Here is a 17,543-nt window from a genome sequence, read left to right on the forward strand (position 1 = left end):
AAGAAAAAGTCTTTTTTCTTATCCCCAAACTGGGTGGACTGGAAAACATAATCGGAAAAAAAGAGTGAAATGTTACTTTTTTACTAATATAAATAAATCACTGCTTCCTTAAAATCACTTTCAATCACCTAAATGGAATACTTCATAAGAAACACTTGTCAAATAAGAAAGTACAAAAGAAAATTTCTAAAGGTTTTACATATGTTCGTGCAGATTTAAAACCAGCTTGAAATACATAATATTGAGGACAATACAGTGCAGTCAACACAATAAATATTTTGATATAAACTCTACACCATTACACCATAAAGCACAAAATACTAAATAATGAACTTGACAGTAAATCACAAACCTAAATTGTATCTAGGTGAATGTAATAAAAAGAATTCTGAGAATAAATGTAATAAATAAATAAATGAAGAATAAGATCTGCTTTAAGTCTTTGTATAAGAAATTCAAACAGTAAAGAATAAAGCAAAATCTGTTCTAAGACAGAGATAATACATATATTTAACTTACCATTCATAGAAACCAAGTTGGGTGTGTCTTTCTCTAGTGGGGGTTTTTTCCCTTTAATTTTTGATCAAATTTCCATTCCAGATGCATAGAAGTAGTTCATATCATTCTCACAACATCAGGCCGGAAGAGATGCCTAATTAGTACAATTAAGCATTTGATTAATGCATTTTTCTGAACATACATATTTTTGAAATTCTTAGAAAACGCATAGTGAAAAATTCAGGCAATAAACCATGCTACTTTTTTCAAAATTGAACTACATATTGTCATTTAAAAGAATGAATTTCTTCTTTATGTTTCCTTGGGAAATGTTTTCCCTCCTAAAAATTTTTCCCAGTATTCCAGGATTCATAGAATCATAGAATATACTGAAAGGACCCACAAGGATAATAGACTCCCCACAGGGCAACTTGCAAAATTGGGTACATTCTAATATTTTTATATCCATCCTATGTTTTGGAAATCAAAATGCACACAGTACTCGAGGTGAGGCTGCAACAATGCTGATTTCAGTGTGAAAATCACTTCTTCCAGCTGTACTGGGCCTAATGCTCCCCAGGATACAGTTGGCCCTTTTGGCCATCAGGGCACATTGTTGACTCATACTGAGCTTGTCATCAACCAGAACATCTCTTTCTGCTGGGTTGCGCTCCAGTCTTTTGCCCACAGTGCATACCTTTCTCCAGGATTATGCCATCCCACATGCAGGATCTGGCACTTGCCCTTGTTAAAGTTCATGTGGTTGGTGACTGCCCAGCCCTTCAGTCCATGAAGGTCTCTGTGGAAGGGCCTCTCTATCCTCGAGGAAGACAAATCCTCCTAATTTAGCTTAGCTGACAAGCTTAGTGTGCATTAAATTCCAGCATCCAGGTCTGATAAAACCATTGATGAGAACTTGCCACAAAATTGAGCCCTGGAGAACACCACTAGTGACTGGCCACCAACCAAAAGTTGCCCTATTTACTGCAACTCTATGTGTGAGTCAACACAAGCAGGCAGTTGGAACAACCACAAACTTGTGGCTAGAATGGAAAGAGTAAATTTATTTTCATTATCTTGTTAACCAGGTAAAGCAATGACTGGGCAGAGTCTCACAAGCAAAGACCCAGGCACTGTTAAATGTGGTCCATGCTAGAGGATTCCTGGCCTACTGGTCTCACAGACCAATCAAGAGCTATTCCCAATTGCAAGGTCACTTGAGCAATTGCCAATCTCCTCACCAACCTCTGCTTTTTAACCCGTGTCTCCCAACACTTTTTGGGTCCAACTCTTCAGACAATTGGTCACACATTGTGTGATATAACTGGATGTGTGCTGGACAAGTTCTATAGAAGGATACTGTAAGAGAGAGTATTGAAAGCCTTTCTAAAATAAATAAAAACCCCATGTCTGGTGCCTTCTCTTTATCTGTTAGTCAGGTAACCCTCTTGTAAAAGGAAATTAAGTTAGTGAGACATGATCTTGCCTTTATGACCCCATGCTAACTTTGAGTGATGACTGTATTGTCTTTCAAGTGTTTTCCAATAACTCCCCCAATAATCTTCTCCATAATTTTACTAGGCACTGAAGTGACACTGACAGGCTTATAATTATCATGGTCTTCTTTCTTGCCCTCTTGAAGATTCAAATAACATCTCCTAGCTTCCAGTCATCTGGAACCTCTGCATATTCCCAAGACCGTTGATAAATAACTGAGAGAGCTCTCTCAGTAACATCAGCCAGACCTTTCAGTACACTGGAATGAAATGTCATTATTTCCAAATTAAACCATTAGATATTAGATTATTCTAGTTGTGGTACTTAATTTGATCTTGCTGAGGAAACTGGGCAATTTTCCTCTTATCCCAACCCCAAATATTTATTCTCCTATCTGTAGAATTATAAAACTGCTGGAAATACAGGTGCTACAGGTAATCCAATCCAACTCATCAGGATATACCTAAATAATTTCTGACAGAAATCCATCTAAAACAAAGTGATCTAGACTCTCCAAGCTCATCAGACAATCTATACTTATTCTATGATATCTTTAGAACATCTTTTCCTTTGTATCACCCACATATTTCTGCTGAAAGTAAAAAACCTGAATATAAGTAATGGTTCACAGTCCTCCAACATTTGTTTGAGTAGGCAGCTATCATTAACGCAGTTCTTGTAGGCACCAAAGAATGTCGGATGCTGAGCATCTCTTAAAATAAATCCATCCCACGTTCAAAATTGACACAAATTTCACTACCAATCTCTAGTAATCAAATAAATCATTTGGATTTCATTTAATTAGTAGTAACAATTCACTCCACATTTCTGAAAATAAGTCACCACTAGTGAGATAGTTGAATACTGAAAGAGATCCATAATGGTACACATGCAGCTTTGGAAGCATTGACTAAGGTACATATCTTATTAATGCTGCCTTTTTACTCCCCAGATGTTACTGGATAGTGAAAAGGTTGGTGATAACTAGGGCTTCTGATATGGGCATTGCTCAACCCCTTTTATGGAAATGCTGAGTATTTTAAACCTAAATTAACAGAGTTTGAATAATTTAAATATGCTCCAGTGCTAAGTAACTCTCATTATTGTGACACCAACTTTTTGGCATGTACGCTGACAGAAAAGGGTTTTTGACTGAGAAGAACTTGTGATACTCTGTCTCAATTTATTCTGTGTTTCCATTCAGATTGCCTGGTGGATCTTGTTGATAACTAGGTCATCTAACTTGTATGCAGAACGAACTTTCAAAACATTAGGCCATATATAAATTTCAGGAAGTCTTTCATCACACATATGGAAACAAAACTAAGACATTCTAACCCAAGCATGTGGAAAATGTTTCTATCATTCCTTTTCTATTCTGGCTTCTGCATTACAGTAGGCCATTATGAAAAAAGGATTTAAGTGGGTTTTTCCCCCAAGCTGCAGAGCTGTAAAGTTAATTGAAAGTCTTCCCTACCCTAGGAGTTGCACAGGATGCTCAGTGAAGGTGTTGCTCACTCCCTTTCAGTGAGTTATTGGCAATTCATATAAATGTTAGCTGCAATGACTGCTTAGGTCTGTGATTGTGTGAGTCCTGAAATTACTTTTGAGTAGTGTAATTTGAAAAAACAGCATTTTTCTCTAAATGAAATGTTAGTTTAAAACCCAAATACCCTTTCAAGCTTCGTTCTAAAATTGAAATAATTATGCTATGTCTATTTGTTAATGTATGGGCAAGTTATTATAACAGATATTGTTTCCTATTAGTCAGATCATTAGTAGATATCTTAAAAGTTTACGATTTAAAATTCTCTTAGAAATGTGGTAATCTTTCTTTTCTTTCTCCTCCTTCTCCCCCAAAAGATACAAGAATATTGCATTTATACAAAAAATTATGTACAAGGTCTATTAATGATTCCTTTGGTAAAGAAGTTTAATGTTTCTCTCTCACTACACTGTTCCAATTAACCCAATAACTGGTGCCTACTAAATAGGGCATTTTGCACTACAAATAAGAATAATCTTTCTTTTTAAGAGAAAGCATGTCTGTATCACCACAATTTCCATACTCTTTTACACCAGCACTAATGTCTGTATTTTAAAGCAATAGGGACACAATATAGTGAAAATTGATTTTCAGTAAAATACATTAATAATATTCTGGCTCTAGGGCATCACTAGACAATCTTCTGCACTCCAGATTCTTCAAAAGAATCTTTTTTAATTACCAACATTACGTACAAGTGATGGTGCATTTCCAGTGCTAAAGAAGCTTCCCTAAATCACTCTTTTTGTTTTCAGTATGTATAGTTACGATTACACTTTTGTGATTTAAAATTAAAAAAAAAGGAAAATTTCTTTCAAGTGAATGAAATGATTTTTTTAATCTTTCTTTCCCAAAAGGAAGATTTTAAAATGAAAACAAGTCATCATGTTGGTGTGCTTCAGTGTCAAACAGCTTGTCCTGTCAATGATAATAATCATGTTGAGATACTCATTTGATGGGTGTTTTTTTCTTAATCCCTTCTCACTACTTTTCAAATGAGAACACATGTATGAGAAAGTTGTATTTTTAAGGTCATGATTGCACTACCTCAGGAGTGCCCTCATCATTTTGTTCCCTTGCACAGTTGAAAACTATTCACTATATACAAATATATATATGTACACATGCATTTTAAAAAATGTGTGAAGTTACCGGGCAGACCTAGGGAGGGAAAACAAACCCTTGGCTTCAGTGCCATTTCAGTGTTCCCTTTCCTGTTTTGAGCATGCCTGGCGCACATTAGAAACCACTTCCATGCAGCCCTTGAGATCAGAAAAGCTACAGAACAGGATGTCTCCAAAAGGTGATAAATAAGGAGCAGTTGGAATAGGCCAAAATCACACCGCTTGATCCAGAAGACAGCATCTGACCATGCTATTTTGAGCCCTCCAATCCACTATTTTCCTGGAGAAATTATGACTAAATATTTGCTGGATCCAGCTTCTAATTAATTTCCCAGCCCTGTTGGCTTAACACAGCCATCACCTGTGGGATGTTCTGAATTGAGTAGCCTGGATTTCATTTACGTCAGCATTTGGCCTGACTCATTGTATCTGAAGAACTGAAGGAAGAGAATAAATGGGTACATTTTCAAATGCAAATTTACTCAGCACTCAGCTGCCCTCATGCTTTTAAAACACTTTGTCTAGAAATTCATTTAGTCATGGCATAAAAGCCCTTGCCCTGTTTATGCTTTCCTTACTTTGTAAACTGCCCTGCTGACACCTGTTGAGAAGTATGTAGCATGAAATCTTTTATTGCAATATGTCCTTAGCTGTTCCAGAAACTAGAATGCATGAACAACAGAATATGATTTTCATTAATGCAATAGTTCAAAACAAGAGAAATATACCTAAAATGTCTATTCCTCAGATTCAGATAAATGGACTTTATTTCAAAGAGAAAACTTCCAGTGGTGCACTAAAAAAGATACAACAATTCTGTCTCCTAGGTTGGTTTTTTTGCTTCTTTTCTAAAATTATGTTTTCAAGAGACCTCTCCTCCTCTCTTTCATTACAAAATTTAACATATTTTGGGAGTATAATAAATAAATAGTAAAGGGCATCACAGTACAGACCTTATCATGATTCTCACAGATTGAATAGAAACATTTGCTATGAAGTGTGTCTCACCTTGTGGGGTGTATGTCTGAATCCAGCAGACTAGAGCTCCAAGGGTGGTTACAGAGATCTTGAGGGGAGAAGAGGGAATATGCACAATCTGACCATGTAACCCCAATTTGTAAGCTAACCATTGAGCCTGCAGAGAGGTTTCAGTGACTGGAGGAATAAACCAACAAAACTGTGGAAGGCAGTGTGGTGCTGTTTGTGCAGGGTGATTGTGTATTAAAAGGAAGTAAGATCCTGAGGGTGGGCTATGCTCCAGTGCATAATATCATCTGGTTTGCAAACTTTCAGCATTTACTGATCATTATACTGCCTAAATAAGTTAATTTAACTGATAAATTGAATAGGTGTCCTTAGAACCTACATTGCTGAATAATGGGAAATACGACCTTTAGGGAGAAGATGACTGAAAAGTCTTGAGGTTTGTGAGCAAAGTTGTTTTTGCTTCACTTGCTCTCTACCAGCCTTGTCCAACATTTACAGTGTTAGAAGTTCTGGGTTGATGCATTTAATATTGCACATACAAGGTAACAAGTTTATTGGTCATAACAACCCCATGCAGTGCTACAGGTTGGCTGAAGAGGCACCGGAAAGCTGCCCAGCAGAAGAGGACTCAGAGCTGTGGGTCAACAGTTGACTGAACATGAGCCAGTGTATGCCCAGGTGGACAAGAAGGCCAGTGGTATCCTGGCCTGTATCAGCAATAGTGTGGCCAGCAGGACCAGAGCAGTGATTGTCCCCCATACTTGGCACTGGTGATGCCACACCTCGAATCCTGTGTTCAGTTCTGGACCCCTCACTACAAGAAGGACATGTAGCGCTGGAGTAAGTCCAGAGAAGGGCAATGGAGCTGGTGAAAGGTCTGGAGCACAAGTCTTATGAGGAGTGGCTGAGTGAGCTGGGAGCATTTAGTCTGAAGAAAAGGAATTGCACAGGAGACCTTATTTCTTTCTACAATTACTTGAAAGGAGGTTGTAGCAACGTGGGTGTTTGTCTCTTCTCCCAAGTATCAAGTGCTAGGACATGCAGAAATGGCCTCAAGTTTCAACAAGGCTGGTTTAGACTTTATCAGGAAAAGTTTCTTCACGGAGAGGGTTTTCAAGCATTGGAACAGGCTGCCCGGGGAAGTGGTAGAGTCACCATCCTTGGAGGTATTTAAAAGACATGTAGATGTGGCACTGAAGGACATGGTTTAGTGGTGGACTTGGCAGTTCTGGGTTAATGGTTGCATTAGATGATCTAGAAGGTCTTTTGCAGCCTAAACATTTTTATGATTCTAAGTATATGGGGATCCTTGCTTAATTTTTTGAGCACTATGGAACATTTTAAGGATGTGCCTACTTACCTTGTCTTATGGAAATGGGGAGATCTAGGAGTCTTTGCAACACAGGATTTTGTAATCTAGGGTAAACAGCTAAATTAAAATTCTCCTGTCATACGTATTTCTACATACCTAGTCTGTAAATTCCTTGAAGTGAATAGGATAATCCTGCTGTAAAAAGAGGAAAAGAGTGCTTCTTTAGCTCTTGTAAATTGTACTTTTAGAAAATACTTTTAAAGTGTAGAGCTAATTGAGCTTTGAATGCCCAGATATTTTTATTGTGGAGCAAAGAGGGTATTTGAAAAAGGCTTTTAAACTTCTTCTTTGTAATATTCAAAATGACTCTCTGGGAACTAGCTCTTTAAAAACCCCCAAAACAAAACAAAGGAAACTGAACTCTCCTTCTCCCCCAGAACCTTAGGGGTTCAAATTAAGTCAATCAAAATCTAGACCTTTTGTGGGCTGAGAGTAAATGCTGTTTTCCTCTGCAATCTGTGACCTCAAATAGGCCCTTTCCTTTCTAATCACATGCTTTACATGCTGTGAAGAATAAAATGCATTTAATTCTTTGACTCAGCCTTCCTTTATGCCTATGTGAAAGAGCTGCTGAAAACTGCAGGTGAAGTTATGTAGAAAAGAATAAAGCAAAAAGTGGTTTCATGCACATTCCTCTATTCTTAGGGTCCTTGTAAGTGTACACACAGCATGTGACACTACCCACAGCCATAAAATTGAAGGGTTTGAAAGAAATTAAGTTCTGGAATGATAAGACGGGAAAATAACCACATTTTATTTGCTTTAGGTGGAAAAAAAACTTTGCTTGACTCTAGGGCTGCCTCTTCAGTGTCCATTGCAATAGAATGGTTCACTTGGAAGGGACCTACAGGAGTCATCTAGTCCAACTGCCTAAACAGCAGCACAGCCTTTACCCCAGAGCAGTTGCATCCTTTTCCTCTGACATTTGGGAAACTGCAATTTTTTTTACGTCATTTGGCAAAGCAGATTGCTGTCTATATGCTGTGACTATTTGGGTTTTTCTCAGGGAACTTCTCTCCTGGACCCTTTCTTATGTGTCTACCTGTGGCTAACTCTAAATGTTTCAGGGTTTTGGAAGAAAAACAATGACTTTTAGCCACAACTACTCTTCAGAACAAGATGGATTGGTTATATCTATACAGGTAAAAGAAATGTGCTCAGGACCACAGCCTGGAATAAAGCACTTCATACAGACTTGATGAAATACTTTTATCTCCAGGGTGTGTGCATGAGGACAGCCTACTGGGAACCATGCTTAATGTATGGTAACCTACTGGACTTGGAAATGCATGAAAGTCGTTTCAAGGATCATTCAAATAATTCTAAAGTATATAGTAGTATTGCTAGCACCCCAGAAAATTTCCAGACACTGTTTAATTTACTACTGGAGGTGCAACCACAGAAGACCTGTAGATAGTCTAGCTGTGACAACCACCCATTTCCAACCTGTATTTTCCTCTTTTATCATCAGTGTTTCTATATAAACATCAATCTACTTCTTCCTGTTCTTCCACAAATGCTCTATGCCTTCACTCCTCTATTCCCTAATAGCAATCTTTTTTTCCCCTGCAGTGCTCTTAGTATAATTCTGTTTCTTCACTTTCTTGTCAGTCCACTCTTTTCAGCCATATGCAACTGTTACTGCACTCCCACATATTTATGATCCTTTTCCTTACTTCTATCATATTTTCCCTCAGCCTACAAAAAAGAGGTTGTTCTCCCATTTTCATCCTTTCAATACTTGTCTTTGATGTTGCTGGCCATTTCTTTATCTCAGCATCTGAGATGCATAATTGAGAAAATGAATATATGTGTTATTGAATTACTCTAGCTGTCTGCATCATAGAAAATAAAGGCTTCACAAGGAATGGAGAAAAATCTAATGGAAAACATCTGAGACAATGAAACAAGTCTCTTATGGGACATTATCACCTTTCTTCACTAAGGTAATGCCAAATATTCTACAGCTGTGTAGAGTTCTGCCCACCACTCCTGGTAACATTGTGGCTCTTTTCACAATGACAAAATTATCTCCCCAGTCCCTTTTTCCTTCATTTTCACATTAGGATATCCACAGAACCATGAAATGATTTGTGTTGTAAGGGACCTTTAAGGATGATCTAGCCCAACCCCCTGCCATGCCTACAGACATCTTTCACTAGACCAGGTTGCACCAAAGCACCATCCAACCTCACTTTTAACACTTAACATTTTCAGGTATGGGGCATCCACAGCTTCTCCAGGCAACCTGTTTCTGTGTCACACTATCCTCACTGTAAAAATTTCTTCCTTTTGTCCAATCTAAAACTACCCTCTTCCAGTTTATTTTTGCTCTTTGTCCTGTCAGTTGCAGGCCTTCTAAAGAGTTTGTTCCTACCTTTCTTACAGGCTCCCTTCAGGTACTGGAAGGCTGCAGTATGGTACCCCAGAGCTTTCATTTGTGCCAGTTAAAAAACCCCAACTCTCCCAACTTTTCCTCATAGGAGAGGTGTTTCAGCCTTCTGCATACTTGTGTGTCCCTCCTCTGGACCCACTCCAATAGGTCCATGTCTTTCATGTACTGGGAAACCCATATGTGGGCACAGTACTGAGGGCGTGGTGCCATCAGAGCAGAGCAGAGGGGCAGAATCCTTTCCCTTGACCTGCTGCCCACCCTGCTTTGGATGCAGCCCAAGATGTGTTTGGCCTCCTCACCTGGGAGCACACATGGACACCTTTGTCTTCAGCTGGAACCTAATGGGTCAACTGAACTCTGCACACAGGGGCATGCAAAAAGCAGAGAATGGGAGACACAGAACATCAGAAATTCTCCATTGCCATCACCAATCACAATTTCATTTGAGAGAGAATATTTTATGATATTTCATGAATAATCAAGGTAGATCACAAGATGGCTTTTTAAACTAAAAATGAATGTGTGACTTTTTTTCACTCCACTCTACATGTTAAAAATGTTTCAATCACCTCTGATTTATTGATTTACTTATTTTTCAGTATAGTTAGTCCTTCTGTCAAGAAAAATAATGTAACATAAACTAAAATTTAAATAAAATTTAAAAGAAGATTTATTGTAATTATTGGTTGAAGAATGAATTGAGGGATTAATAAAACCCAGTGACTGTATATTTTTGTTCTGTACCTTCTGTACCTTCAAACCTTCAAAGCTTGCATTATTCTTGCTTTTTTTTTTTTTAGCATAGGATGAACCTGGACTTCTTATAACTAAGAGCCTTGACAAATTAATGAGGTATGGAATATTTTAAACAGTAGGAAAAATGGAACCAAATCAGATAAATGTTCATAACTTCATGATCCTTAAAACACCCAAATAACTATCACATATGTATTTGAAATCTGTGCTGCCTTTCTATGACCTTCACAGAGTTATTTTGAATATTTGTAATATAAGAGGAATTAGTGGCCTTCCTACTGCCAATGCACCCTAATCTGCTCTTATGTGATTGTCTTCTAGAGTGAAATATGTTTCACTTAGGACACCTGAAACAAGGCATGTAATAAGGAGTGTGTGAACAGTTGACAAATAACTTGGAAATATTTGTTGTTTAGAGAAATAAATATTTTCATTAATATTTTTTAGTGCAAGCTATATATAATATCTTGATGGTAAGCAACCCAGTAACCAAACATAATTATTTCTCTTTATGACACACTCAGCCACCAAGACCTAAAGAGCAAGCCCATTCCAATCTCTGGATAGTGTTACCTGTTCAGACTGCGAAGCCACAGTGACAGTTTTCATTCAAAACTCATTTCATTTAGTTTTAGGCATCACAGCAGCGAGAAAATGAGAAAACCCTGGCCATATCCAGCAAGAGATTTTCGACTCTTTCATAGACATCTTGAGCTGCTTGCTGAAGCAGTCTATCTTACTCAATTGTCAGGAAATCTCGGAAGACCTTTGGCTAGATGCTTAACCTAACTGCCCAAAACTAAATCCCACGTAAAGCTTAGTGAGCAAATAAGAACAGTGACACTACACAGAAGAGTCTTACTTGTATGTATGTAATTTAAAGTATAGATTTTTGATCAACAGAAATGGAGGCTTTCAAAACGGAGCCCTGACAATATCCTGAACTTTTATTTTACTTATTGTCTTTATTTCTTTTATGTTTATCCATTCATCCATTCATTTATTTTAACTTACAAAAACCTAGAGAAATCTGCATGTTGATTCTCTTCTTTATTAGTGATAACTTCTATTATTGATGTGATTGGGTGAATACTTAAAAGAGCGTAAAAAAAAGTGTAAAATATCTTTTTAGAGATTTTTACACTTAAAAGAGTGTAAAAATCTCTAAAAATGGCTATTAACTAGAAATCAACACAAAATTCCATCTGGTTATTGCCAGTTCTCAGGTAGTCCTAGGACAATGACAACAAAGGAAATGGTTCCATATTGTTTTCAAATTATTCCCCAAGTTATACTCACTTCTACTAACAGCCAGCATGTTTTATTTTAGGAGAAATAATATACTCTGAAGCATAGAGAAACTTGGGGTCATCTTAGGTGCAGAATTTAGTAAGCTAGACAAAACATCCTACCAGGCTGTTTCCAGTCCCATATTGACAGCAGATGTCAGTATTTCTTAAGGACTATGTGTATTAGAAAGGAAAGTGTCTTGAAGCTTTGAACGGGATTCTGGGTGCTTGTGAATGCTCCAAGTGATCTAAATTTGTGAGCAACAGATTTTGTTGCTTTCATCACCTTATTTTTAAAATGTCTTGAAGAAGGTGTTTGCCACTGAACCAAAAGAATTAGCGACTTAACTTATGTGTGGTCTCAATTCTGAGCAGCGTTGAGTAGCCTGAACTCATACCTCTAGGTGGAGCTGGAGGAAGAATTTGCTCTCACACGTAAGGAGCTCCCATCACAGAACAGCCAGTGACATGATCTTGAGATATGGAGGAAAGATTTAGGTCATGATTTAAAGGGCAACCAGCTAATCTCAGAATGAAATGAAAAATACTTCGTAAGCTTTCAGAGTTGAATTTTTAAAAAGAGAGTAAAAGCTGAATATAAATTTTTCAGAGAATATGATATTATTATTAGATAACTTTCAAACATACGTATGTAAGAAGAGTTATTTTCATCTAGATTATTTAATCCTTACACCATTTACTCAAACATATACATCTGTTGAACTATTTGGGACTACTCACAAGAGTAGTTGCATGTAAATCACTAAAATTCAGCATAAGAGTTATAGAATCTTTCCTCATATCATATAGCCTTGAGTGACAAGTTGGAAAAAGGTTCTTCCTATACAAACCAAGGAACTCACAAAATCCTTGAGCTTATCAAAGGAAGACAAATTTATATTAGATCAGCTTTGAAGGTGCCTAGCAGCTGTTAATGCTTTCTAACAGTAGGGAGTCAAGAATGACAAAACCTCATGTGACGCATTCAAAGAACAGTTACAGAATGAATGTCAGAAACACTGTGCACTTTTCCAAAATGTTGTATAATTAGGAGGGCAGCTGTAGTCAAAAGCAATGAGGATACGGGTACCACCTTGGAGGTCCATGGTGGAGCAGATACCTATCTGCAGCCTGTGGTAGGGACCCCACACTGGAGTGTGAGGATGCCTGAATGAAGCTGTGACCCCATAGGAAACTCATACTGGAGCAGGTTTGCTGGCAGGACTTGTGACTCCATGGGGAATCCAAGCTGGAGCAGTTCACGATAAACTACAGCCCATGAGAAGGATTCATATCGGAGAAGTTCATGGAGGACTGTTTTCCATGGGAGGGACCAGACCCTAGAGCAGGGGAAGAGTGTGGGGAGTCTTGCCCTGAGGAGGAAGGAGCTGCAAAGACACTGTGTGAAGAACTGGCTGCAGTCCCCATTCCTGGTTCTCCTGAGTCACTTGCAGGGAGGAGGTAGAGAATCCAGGAGCAGAGCTGAGCCCAGGAAGAAGGAACGGGTAGTGGGGAAGTTTTCTTTAAATTTTATGTTATTTCTTGTTACCCTACTCTAATCTGATTGGCAATAAATTAAACTTATTTCCCCAAGTCAGTTTTGTTTTTCCTGTGAAAGTAATCTATGAGTGATCTCTCCCTCCCCTTATCTTGACTCATGAGCCTTTTTTTATAATTTCTCTGTTCTGTATATCTGAAGAGAAGTGGTTCAGTGACTTTGCTGGGCACCTGCCATCCAGACAGGGTCAACCCACCGCACCAGATAAAAAAGCATCCTAAAATCTTCTCTCCAAAATAATTACTTTGAAAGATTAAATGCAATATACTGATGTAGTATGCAACAGAAGAGGGCAAATGAGTCTATTTTACTGTGTTTCAAAGCTGTCTAAACATCTATGGGCTGAAATTTTATCTTGGGCTATTGTGTGTAAATTTGCAAAAGAATTCAGAAAATACAAGCAAACAAAATTGAGGAGAAACAGGGGAAGAGTAATATGAAGGCACAGTTCAGTAAGCTCTGAAATGAATGCTATCAAGGGCACTCAGCTGTGACACCTTAGCTTGGTGGCTATATCCTACTCTTAGTACATAGACATGGTAGAAAAAATGTATTTACTAATCCTAAACTAAAATCTGTCTCTGAGTTTAGTCCTGATGAAACCCCACTCTCCTTATCAGTGCACCATGTGAGTTCAGGTGATAGCAATATTAAGGATTTACACATTTAGATTTATTTTTAAAATGCAGCCAAATATTTCCCCATGCCTGCAGTTAGCTCACCTCCATGAGCTACACTCAGTTCTGCTTTCACACTACGGCTAAGGTCCTGCTTCTTTTGTCTGGGAGTAGGATTAAGTCTCATGATATTTAAGGGCAGTCCTCTAGGCACTTTTAAAGCAAGCGGTAGATAGGGGAATGGTTTTATAAACAATCCTGTTAGATGTTAACAGGATCAAAATGATTACTTCTACTATCATGCTGAAAATGTGCCCTCAGGGAGATTTTTCTTCATCCTATTTATACTTAGGTAAGCCCTCTGCAGGAGTTTCAAACCAACCACAACTTTAAAGTAGTATGTCTGCATAGGGAAAAGAGATGTTATAGCACATACAATCTGCAGTGAAAGAATAAGCTTTTACATAATCTCTCTGCAATTTGGTATAGGTTATGCACCATCCCACAAACCCCAGTTCCTGTTTGTATGGAGTGAAAAGAAACAATTTTCAGCAAGCAGAGAGTTGAATAATTTGGATCAGTAAAGAGATGTTGATCAAGCAGCTCAACTCTAGATGTTAAATGTAAATAGATGTCATGCAGTAAAAAATATTGTCTTGCTATTGAGCTATTCTCATTACATTTCTTGAAAACAATAAAATCACAGGAAGTCTTGGGGACTTGTCCTTACTCTACAAGACTTCGGGTTCCATGACAGCAACATTCTTGAAGATGGACATTACATTTGCTAATTTCCAGTTAACTGGAGACATCCAATCAAAGCTAGATCAAAATATCTTTGTAAATTGTCATTAACTGATTATGATGATAATGATGATGATGTTGATGATGATATGTCTGGAGAACAAAGGGTGCTTGGGACATTCAAACACTGTTTGAGAGGAAAGGACATAGAGAAAACACAAGCTTTACATAAGGACATTACAGGTACACACATTTAATACAATGTTTCAACTGTGTATATCTAAAAATTATACACAAGTTCTTAGCTTCTTTTTTTCACCATTTTGACTTAGTTTTTGTATTCACAGCAAACTGAAATCATGACATAAATGGGGTATAGTTGAAAATATTATAAGAAATATCTGTAGAGTATTGGCTTCTGTAACTTCATACCTAGGTTCCTTTAATTAACTCCAGGTATGAAAAGCTTTTCAACATTACAGTTTCACAGAATCATGAGATACTTGTTGAGCATTCAGAGAGCATAAATTTAATTTCACAGAATTTGTTAAGCTGAGCATTTCTTTGTTTGTACACCTGAAAAAAATATATACACATCTTCCAGATGGATGTTCCAGGTTTGCATCTGCTGGAATTTGTTCTTCTGAAAGATAGTGTCTGGAGGAGAAACTGAAATTTCTCTGAAATATTTAAGTGTTGTGCCAGCACTTAAAAACTTAGAAGTGAAAGTGGTCTAGAAATACTTGTCTTCACAATATTTTCATTTATGCCTTTGTAAAAATAGATGAAAAGCAAGCACACACCACGGACTATATTAAATATGCATGAAAACACATAAAAGTAGCTACCATTACAGCTAAGACCAATGCCTGCCTACTGACTAGTTTACTTTTCTCTCTGTTCTACCACCACTATCAATTTTTTTGTGAGTGATTATTACTATTTGCTACAGCACTGGAAAATTTTATCACACAAAGGGCTGAGACCCAGACTGTCTAAAGCACTACGTACTTAACTCATGCTGAGCTCTGACAGATCTAAGTGCTACCAAGGATTCAGGCCTGAAAAATTTTTCAGCATCTCTGAAAAATGTCCTTGTACAGCACATAGTTTCTTAGTGGATCTGTTGAAGCATAAAAAAAGAAAAGCAAGATGGAAACCATCAAGATGAATAGAACTTCTCTTTACTTTAGCATGGAGAACCAGAACAAAAGGAAACACAAAATGTATGTGAATGAACTATCTCAGTGTCTGTAAATGGCACTGTATCAAGCCTGCTAATTAAACAAATAAGGTGAAGCATTTTCCTAGGATTTTGTCATTATTAATAGTGAATATATGCTTCAGCAGAGGCAAATCAATCCTTTGTCAGGGGGTCTGTCTAATCTAAACATTCAGGAAAAGGTATCGATTATATGTTATAAAAATACTGACTGTTCTCTGAAGAGAAACATTCTTCTGGGGAGGCAATGCATATTTCTTCGGTTAGATTCCGTGCATTAAAATTTTCCATGTAGAATTTTACACACCATTTTTCTTCTTGGAGCTAACCTTATATCGGCAAGGAAAGATTCCCAGACATCTAGGGTGGAATACAAAAACATTTCAATTTTAAGCCTGATCACACTGCAGAAGAAATTATATAAAAATGTATTCATTTTGAGTCAATGTCAGATAATTAGCCACACAGAAATCTAGTATATCAGAATTAATGAGTCTTTATATGGCACCTGTCTTCCCTGATGTCACTATTTTTTTGAAACAAGTATTTCCCAGTACTTTGTTTTCCCACACTCTGGGTTTCTTTGGTTTTGCCACATACTGACTTTCAAGAAGTATAGAAAGATCCAAGACTATAAATCTGAGCACATATTTATGAAGAAAGCTGATTACGAGCAGTATGGAGAGAGTCATAACAACTGTAACCAGCATTTGCACTGGCTGTTTTCCCCAATTCTTCCTTCAAAGCTCTGTCTCACGTGCTTCAGTCCTTCCTTCCACACACTCAGAAGTCGCTACTTACCAAGAGACGATGCTGTGAAAGGCTCACTTTGAGAGAGATCCTAATTTAACTAACCAGAAACTTTTTCTTAAGGTTTCTATGAAAAACCTTCTCTTTTAAAGATTCTCATACCTCTGAATTCCATATTACCTTCTACAAGTAAGCTGTTACTGCATGAGGATTCTTACTAAAATAAACCGATGGAGAACCCGAAAGGAACAAACACCCCTCAATAACAAAGCTAAACCCATTAAAAAGCAACAAAATTATTCAGAAAGATATTTTGTAAATGTTTGTTATCAGCTAACAATTTCTTGGTGGCCCCTGGGCATACCATAACCCCCAAAGAATCCATTTCTGTAAGATAAATTCTATGATAGTGCTCAAGAAACTTTAGAAAAAGACCCCTTCTCTGTAATGCCTACTCTATTACATAACAATTGTGAGCATACTCAATTAGTAAAATTAATAGCGAGTGCTTAGCAGTCTGGGGCAGCTTCATTAACCAGTTACTTTACCTTAAAACGAATTTTGCATTTAAAATAAAGCAGGAAGCTTGAGTTAAGTAATTTGTTCTCTTTTGATGAGTTCTTTACTCCAGTATACCTTGAAGATGGTGATCATATTTTAAAGCTGCCCTTCAATAAACTGCTCTTTTCTTAAATCTCCAGCAGTGCTTGCCCACCCCAGTTCCTGTTTTAAGTCACCATTTCACAGACTTTTGAAAATGAAAAAAATTCTCCTTCTCTGCCCAAATGCTTCTACCAGGAGCTGTGAATGCCTCCCACATTCCTTATTTCATGCTATAATTAGAACAAATATTTTAAACACAAATATTCTCTACTTCTCCTGAAGTCTTTGTTGCTCTCCTGTCACTCTCCTGTCATCCTCCTGCACCATGTAGAAAGACTTTGAATACTGAAAACCGAGTTTTCTGCTTTTTTTTATCTAGGGCTTTGATTTAGTCAGCATAAGAAATATTAAACTCTTTGTTACACATTCTTTCTTGTGGGTCTCTGCAGGGCCTGTATCAAATTAATACAAAGCTTCCAGAAGATCCTTTAACTCATTCTGTGCTTCACCTTCTCTCTCTGTATTTGCACCTGTGTGAACCCCGAAAAGCAGATATCCATATACTAATTATTCCCTTTGAAGCAG

The 17,543-nt window shown here is 37.5% G+C and overlaps 1 long non-coding RNA gene across 1 annotated transcript in view; it reads right to left on the reverse strand.

Annotated features, from left to right (window-relative positions):
- Positions 1-16,565, reverse strand: part of LOC121658000 — a 61,063-nt gene extending 44,498 nt beyond the window's left edge. Inside the window, exons 1-3 of the long non-coding RNA XR_006013818.1 lie at positions 16,407-16,565; positions 15,913-15,965; positions 520-652 (exon numbers count right to left, since the gene is read on the reverse strand). This is a non-coding gene — a long non-coding RNA (uncharacterized LOC121658000). The remainder of the gene's footprint in view (positions 1-519; positions 653-15,912; positions 15,966-16,406) is intronic.
- Positions 16,566-17,543: the final 978 nt, after the last annotated feature.

The sequence above is a fragment of the Corvus kubaryi genome, unplaced genomic scaffold, assembly GCF_017639235.1.
Source record: "Corvus kubaryi isolate FWS band 111438036 unplaced genomic scaffold, C.kubaryi_AGA036_p1.0 split1-65, whole genome shotgun sequence".
In the NCBI taxonomy this organism is placed as follows: Eukaryota; Metazoa; Chordata; class Aves; order Passeriformes; family Corvidae; genus Corvus; species Corvus kubaryi.